Below are 8,417 nucleotides of genomic sequence, written 5' to 3' on the forward strand. Positions count from 1 at the left end.
CGATCTTCCATACTTAGAGGTTCCGTTACTTCCATAATTGAATTTGTTGAATACAAATTACTAGAGGATTCTGATTTAATGGTTTGTGGTTCAAGAGAAACGATTAGTAGTTCTGGATCTTGGAATTGTCCTTGAATATCCTCCGGGTTTTCAATTTTGAATTCAGGTTCAAAAAATGGATTATCGGAAATTTGAATTGGAGTACTTGGTTGACTAGATGACGATTCTAAAGAATAATCAACGGCGACAATATTGGCTAGATGTCTTGATCGAGTTACATGTGGTGAACGTATGAAAGGTGTACGGGGAGCCAAAAACTTGATGTCTTGATCGAGTTACAGGTGGTGAACATATGAAAGGTGGTGAACGTTTTGCTCGGTGCATTCACTGAATATCCTATTAGTTATAAAAATAAAAATTATATAAGTTATCAAATTAATAGACTTTTCTGATTTTGCTCACGTTTCGAATAGCTAATAGATGCAGCAGGTAGCCAGGACCCTTTAAATCGGAAGCCCACAACTCGCCACTAACAAATCCAACTATTACTACGAACCAGAAAATTTTGGATGTCTATCAATTTAACCGCTTAAAATAATTTTTCATTGAAATTTTGAAATAAAAATCTATGTCCTAAAAACTAGAGCGTCTAAAAATAAGAAAGAAAAAGAGCGCGTCAAAAAATGTCGAAAAATAAAAGGTCGAAAAATAAGAAAATTATAGCGCGTCGAAAATTAAAAAGGGATTCTAAACGAAAAACGGGAATTACTTAAAAGGATACTAAAATTTTAACACTGTAGTGACCAGAACTTTTCCATATTTATATATATTAAATGAAATTATTATTTACATGATTAAGTGTTTCCAACATGTTAAGCAATCAAACTTGTTAAGACTTTATTAATTGAAATAGGTTTCATATAGACAATTGACCACCCAAGTTGACCGGTGATTCACGAACGTTAAAACTTGTAAAAACTATATGATGTAATATATATGGATATATATATATAGTTAACATGGTATTATGATAAGTAAACATATCATTAAGTATATTAACAATGAACTACATATGTAAAAACAAGACTACTAACTTAAGGATTTCGAAACGAGGCATATATGTAACGATTATCGTTGTAACGACATTTAAATGTATATATATATATATATATATATATATATATATATATATATATATATATATATATATATATAACATATTAAGATATATTAATACATCATAATATCATGATAATGTAATGATTTAACATCTCTTTAGATATAATAAACAATGGGTTAACAACATTTAACAAGATCGTTAACCTAAAGGTTTCAAAACAACACTTACATTTAACGACTAACGATGACTTAACGACTCAGTTAAAATGTATATACATGTAGTGTTTTAATATGTATTCATACACTTTTGGAAGACTTCAAGACACTTATCAAAATACTTCTACTTAACAAAAATGCATACAATTACATCCTCGTTCAGTTTCATCAACAATTCAACTCGTATGCACCCGTATTCGTACTCGTACAATACACAGCTTTTAGATGTATGTACTATTGGTATATACACTCCAATGATTAGCTCTTAGCAGTCTATGTGAGTCACTTAACACATGTGGGAACCATCATTTGGCAACTAGCATGAAATATCTCATAAAATTACAAAAATATTAGTAATCATTCATGACTTATTTACATGTAAACAAAATTACACATCCTTTATATCTAATCCATATACCAACGACCAAAAACACCTACAAACACTTTCATTCTTCAATTTTCTTCATCTAATTGATCTCTCTCAAGTTCTATCTTCAAGTTCTAAGTGTTCTTCATAAATTCTATAAGTTCTAGTTTCATAAAATCAAGAATACTTCCAAGTTTGCTAGCTTACTTCCAATCTTGTAAAGTGATCATCCAACCTCAAGAAATCTTTATTATTTACAGTAAGATATCTTTCTAATACAAAGTAATACTCATGTTCAAACTTTGATTCAATTTCTATAACTATAACAATCTTATTTCGAGTGGAAATCTTACTTGAACTTGTTTTCGTGTCATGATTTTGCTTCAAGAACTTTCAAACCATCCAAGGATCCTTTGAAGCTAGATCTATTTTTCTCATTTTCAGTAGGTTTATCCACAAAACCTGAGGTAGTAATGATGTTCATAACATCATTCGATTCATATATATAAAACTACCTTATTCAAAGGTTTAAACTTGTAATCACTAGAACATAGTTTAGTTAAATCTAAACTTGTTCGCAAACAAAAGTTAATCCTTCTAACTTGACTTTTAAAATCAACTAGAAACATGTTCTATATCTATATGATATGCTAACTTAATGATTTAAAACCTGATAACACGAAAAATACCGTAAAACTGGATATACGCCGTCGTAGTAACACCGCGGGCTGTTTTGGGTTAGTTAATTAAAAACTATGATAAACTTTGATTTAAAAGTTGTTCTTCTGGGAAAATAATTTTTCTTGTGAACATGAAACTATATCTAAAAATCATGGTTAAACTCAAAGTGGAAGTATGTTTGCCAAAATGGTCATCTAGACGTCGTTCTTTCGACTGAAATGACTACCTTTACAAAAACGACTTGTAACCTGTATTTCTGACTATAAACTTATACTTTTTCTGTATATATATTCATAAACTTAAGTTCAATATGAAACCATAGCAATTGGATTCACTCAAAATGGATTTAAAATGAAGAAGTTATGGGTAAAACAAGATTGGATATTTTTGCTTGTTGTAGCTACGCGAAAATTGGTAACAAATCTATATTAATCATATCCTAGCTAACTCATATTGTATTATACATGTATTCTAATATATTATGTAATCTTGGGATACCATAGACACGTATGCAAATGTTTTGACATATCATATCGACCCATGTATATATGTTATTTGGAACAACCATAGACACTCTATATGCAATAATGTTGGAGTTAGCTATACAAGGTTGAGGTTGATTCCAAAAATATATATACTTTGAGTTGTGATCTAGCCTGAGACGTGTATACACTGGGTCGTGGATTGATTCAAGATAAATATGTATCGATTTATTTATGTACATCTAACTGTGGACAACTAGTTGTAGGTTACTAACGAGGACAGCTGACTTAATAAACTTAAAACAGTAAAACGTATTAAAAATGTTGTAAATATATTTTGAACATACTTTGATATATATGTACATATTTGTTATAGGTTCGTGAATTGACCAGTGGCCAAGTCTTACTTCCCGATGAAGTAAAAATCTGTGAAAGTGAGTTATAGTCCCACTTTTAAAATCTAATATTTTGGGATGAGAATACATGCAATTTTATAAATATTTTACGAAATAGACACAAGTAAATGAAACTACTTTATATGGGTGAATGATCGAAGCCGAATATGCCCCTTTTTAGCTTGGTAGCCTAAGAATTTGGGAACAGACCCCAAATTGACGCGAATCCTAAAGATAGATCTATCGGGCCCAACAAGCCCCATTCTGGAATTTGGAATGCTTTAGTACTTCGATTTTATCATGTCCGATGGGTGTCCTGGAATGATGGGGATATTCTATATGCATCTTGTTAAGGTCGGTTACCAGGTGTTCACCGTATGAATGACTTTTATCTCTATGTATGGGATGTATTGAAATATGAAATCTTGTGGTCTATTATTATGATTTGATAATATATAGGTTAAACCTATAACTCACCAACATTTTTGTTGACGTTTTAAGCATGTTTATTCTCAGGTGATTATTAAGAGCTTCTGCTGTTGCATACTAAAATAAGGACAAGATTTGGAGTCCATGCTTGTATGATATTATGTAAAAACTGCATTCAAGAAACTTATTTTTGATGTAATATATTCTTATTGAAAACCATTATGTAATGGTAGTGTGTAAACGGTATATTTTAGATTATCATTATTTGATAATCTACGTAATGCTTTTTAAACCTTTATCGATAAAATAAAGGTTATGGTTGTTTTAAAAATGAATGCAGTCTTTGAAAAACGTCTCATATAGAGGTCAAAACCTCGCGACGAAATCAATTAATATGGAACGTTTATAATCAATATGAACGGGACATTTCAGTTGGTATCCGAGCGTTGGTCTTAGAGAACCAGAAATTTGCAATAGTGTGTCTTATCGAGTTTGTTAGGATACATTAGTGAGTCTCGACTTCGACCGTGTTTTCTTTAAAAACGATTGCTTAACACTTTTGTTGGAAACTATATATTATTAACATGTAAATATTATGTGATATATTAAGCTCTTAATGTGTTTGATATTGTGTGATAGATGTCTCCCACTAGTACAAATCCCATCGATTCACCTAATAATAATGAAGAGTCGAATATATTTTGGGAAGATTCACAAATTCCCGAAGAGGAACCGGAAGAGGAGGAACTGGAAGAGGAGGAACCGGAAGAAGAGGAACCGGAAGAGGAGGAACTGGAAGAGGAGGAACCGGAAGAAGAAGAGGTTCCGGAGGAAGAAATATTGATACCTATAGTAAATCGATTAAATAAAAGAAAATCCTCAACCAACGGACCAAATTTAATAATGGTCAATGGTGTTTCCGCCGAGGAAGTAAAATATTGGGAAGATTACCAATTTTCTGATGAATCGGATCCCGATGAGGATTCCGATGATGTTATAGAAATTACCTCGACCCAATTTAATAAAGAGAAAGAAAATAATAAGGGAAAAGGTATAAAAATAGAGAAACCCGATTCCAACCCCGATGAACTTTATATGTATCGGCAACATCCGTATTTCCTAAAATGTAACAATGACCCGGGAACCTCTAAACCACCAGGTTTTTCTAAACCATTGTGGAAAACGACGGCTCGTATTAGAGGAGCACCATATATTCCTAGAAAATTAGGAAAACGAACCAAGTCCGAAGAAAAAGAAACCATTGATTCAGATTAGAGGTTTGTAATCATGTTGTGTATTATACGTATTGTAGTGTCTTGTACTTTTATGTTCTATGTAAAAATTGCTTGTATTTTTTGTTAATTATCTTTTACGAATCTAATCCTTGTCTATTTTATAGTATAAAAACAAAATAGACGTTAAAGGTAGACAACCGAATATTTTAGAAGATCTACCAGAGGATATGATTGAGGAAATCTTGTCTAGAGTCAGTCAGAATTCATCAGCACAATTAATTATGGCAAAATTAACTTGTCAAACATTTGAAAGACTTTCCAGAAATGCCTTTGTTTATAAAAGGCTTTCCTTTGATAGGTGGGGTATATCACATTGGGGAGACCGTAAGTTACGCCGTGTTTTCTTTAAAGCGTTAAATGCGGGGAACCCAAATGCAATTTTACGCTACGGGTTAAGAACCTATTTTGACTCAACATATCCCAACATAGGATTTCGTGAATTAGAAAGAGTTTCTAACATGCAACATAAAGAAGCATGTTATGCTTACGGGTTAGTGATGTTCGCTTCTTACCAAATTGAGAAAAAGAACATCGGATTGCAGCTTTTAAATAAAACCTTCGCACAAGTGACGGATTCAGTAGTTGGGGTGAGAAACAAGGTTTTTAGATTGCTACGAGGCTGTTGGGAATTACGAAACCCTCGTCCTTTTGACTACATAACAACATGCTGCCTAGCCAATGGTCATAACGGTTACTTTCCACAAGATCAAGGATGGGAAGTCGTCTTAGTAAAACCATAATGCATGACTTGTTTCTGGACTTATGAATTACGTGTCTTTATTTCTTTTGCTGAACAACTTGCGTATTAACTAGAATTGCCTTTATAGCTGCCGGGTAGCAAAGTTATTATGTGCTATATTTCATCCTATATGTATAATAGCGGTATTGTAAGTTTGTAATATTTGGTATAAAGTTTGAACGCGAAATATTATTGTAATAAGTTTTTCATATAGAAACGTAGTAGTTGAGTTGTATAGTAGCTAGTAAGTATGAACTTAACGGGTAGGTACTACCCGAATATAAACTATAAAATGCTAATATGAAGAAAAAGCTTTTATAAATAAGTTCATATAATACTACGAGATACTATTGACTACTCTTAAATTCTATATGATTAACTCAATTCTTTTGCCTATTTTTGAAGGAAATGGCACCGGCAACTCGTCAGAATTTGAACATGAGCGAGGAAGACTTCCGTGTTTTCCTTGCAGCAAACATAGCCGCAGTACAGGCTGGGATGCAAAATAACAATAACTCTGGATCTAGCAGTGGAACTAATTCCACAAGAAATCGTGTAGGATGCTCCTACAAAGAATTCACTGCCTGCAAACCTTTGGAATTTGATGGAACCGAAGGACCAATTGGATTGAAACGGTGGACCGAGAAAGTCGAATTGGTGTTTGCCATAAGTAAGTGTACTGAAGAGGACAAAGTTAAGTACGCTACGCATACCTTCACAGGTACTGCGTTAACGTGGTGGAACACCTATCTTGAACAGGTAGGACAAAATGCTGCTTACGCACTACCGTGGTCGGCATTCAAGCAATTGATGAACGAGCAGTGCCGTCCTAGAAACGAAGTCAATAAACTCAAGGTAGAACTTAGGGAGTTACGAACACAAGGGTTCGACATTACCACATATGAACGACGATTCATAGAGTTGTGCCTATTGTGTCCGGGAGAGTTCAAAGATGAAGAAGAGAAGATCGACGCTTTTGTAAAAGGGTTACCAGTAAGGATTCAAGAGGATGTGAGTTCATACGAGCCCGCTTATATACAAAAGACAAGTAGAATGGCTCATAAACTCATAAATCAGATTGAGGGAAGAATTAAAGAGCAGGCGGCCGAAGAAGCCAACACGAAACAACTCAAGAGAAAGTGGGAAGAAACCAGTAACAAGGGTCACCAATACAACAACAACAACAACAACAATTACAACCACAACCGCAACAACAATCACAACAATAACCGCAATCCTAACAATAACTACAACAAACGTCCCAATAACAACAAATACTACAACAACCATTCCAACAACAATAACAATCTCAACAACAACCTCAATAACAACAACGGAAACAAAAACTAAAAATGCCAAAGGTGTGAAGAGTACCACCAGAATGGGTTCTGCATGACATTTTGCACCAAGTGTAAAAGAACTGGCCATGGTGCGAAAAAGTGTGAGGTCTACGAACCAAAGTTTAACAGAACTAAAGGAACAAATAGTGGCGAAACAAGTAATGCCGCCTTTGTTTGTTATGGATGTGGAAAACCGGGCCACATTAGAAGTAATTGCCCGAATCAGGGGAATACTAATGGGCAAGGCCGCGGAAGAATTTTCAATATTAATACGGCAGAAGCGCAGGAAGACCCGGAGCTTGTTACGGGTACGTTTCTTATTGATAATAAATCTGCTTATGTTTTATTTGATTCGGGTGCGGATAGAAGCTATATGAGTAGAGATTTTTGTGCTAAGTTAAGTTGCCCATTGACGCCTTTGGATAGTAAATTTTTACTCGAATTAACAAACGGTAAATTAATTTCAGCAGATAATATATGTCGGGATAGAGAAATTAAACTGGGGGATGAAACGTTTAAAATTGATTTAATACCAGTCGAGATAGAGAGTTTTGATGTAATAATTGGTATGGACTGGTTGAAAAAGGTGAGAGCAGAGGTCGTTTGTTACAAAAATGCGATTCACATTATGCGTGAAAAGGAAAAACCTTTAATGGTGTACGGAGAAAAGAACAATGCGAAATTAAATCTTATTAGTAGTTTGAAGGCGCAAAAACTAATAAGAAAAGGTTGTTACGTCATTCTAGCACACATCAAGGAAGTTAAACCTGAAGAAAAGAACATCAATGATGTTCCCGTCGCAAAAGAATTTCCCGATGTATTTCCGAAAGAATTACCGGGATTACCCCCACATCGATCCGTTGAATTTCAAATAGACCTTGTACCAGGAGCTGCACCAATAGCTCGTGCTCCATACAAACTCACACCCAGCGAAATGAAAGAATTACAAAGTCAGTTACAGGAACTTTTAGAGCATGGTTTCATTCGACCAAGCACATCACCGTGGGGAGCTCCTGTTTTGTTTGTCAAGAAGAAGGATGGTATATTTAGGTTGTGTATCGACTACCGAGAGTTGAACAAACTTACCATCAAGAACCGCTACCCACTACCGAGAATCGATGACTTATTTGATCAACTACAAGGCTCGTCGGTTTATTCGAAGATTGATTTACGTTTTGGGTATCATCAAATGCGGGTGAAGGAGGATGATATTCCATAGACTGCTTTTAGGACGTGTTACGGTCATTACAAGTTTATGGTTATGCCGTTTAGATTAACTAACGCATCAACTGTGTTCATGGACCTCTTGAACCTAGTGTGTGGGCCATATCTTAATAAGTTTGTCATTGTCTTC

Source organism: Rutidosis leptorrhynchoides, chromosome 5 (assembly GCF_046630445.1).
Source record: "Rutidosis leptorrhynchoides isolate AG116_Rl617_1_P2 chromosome 5, CSIRO_AGI_Rlap_v1, whole genome shotgun sequence".
Classification (NCBI taxonomy): domain Eukaryota; kingdom Viridiplantae; phylum Streptophyta; class Magnoliopsida; order Asterales; family Asteraceae; genus Rutidosis; species Rutidosis leptorrhynchoides.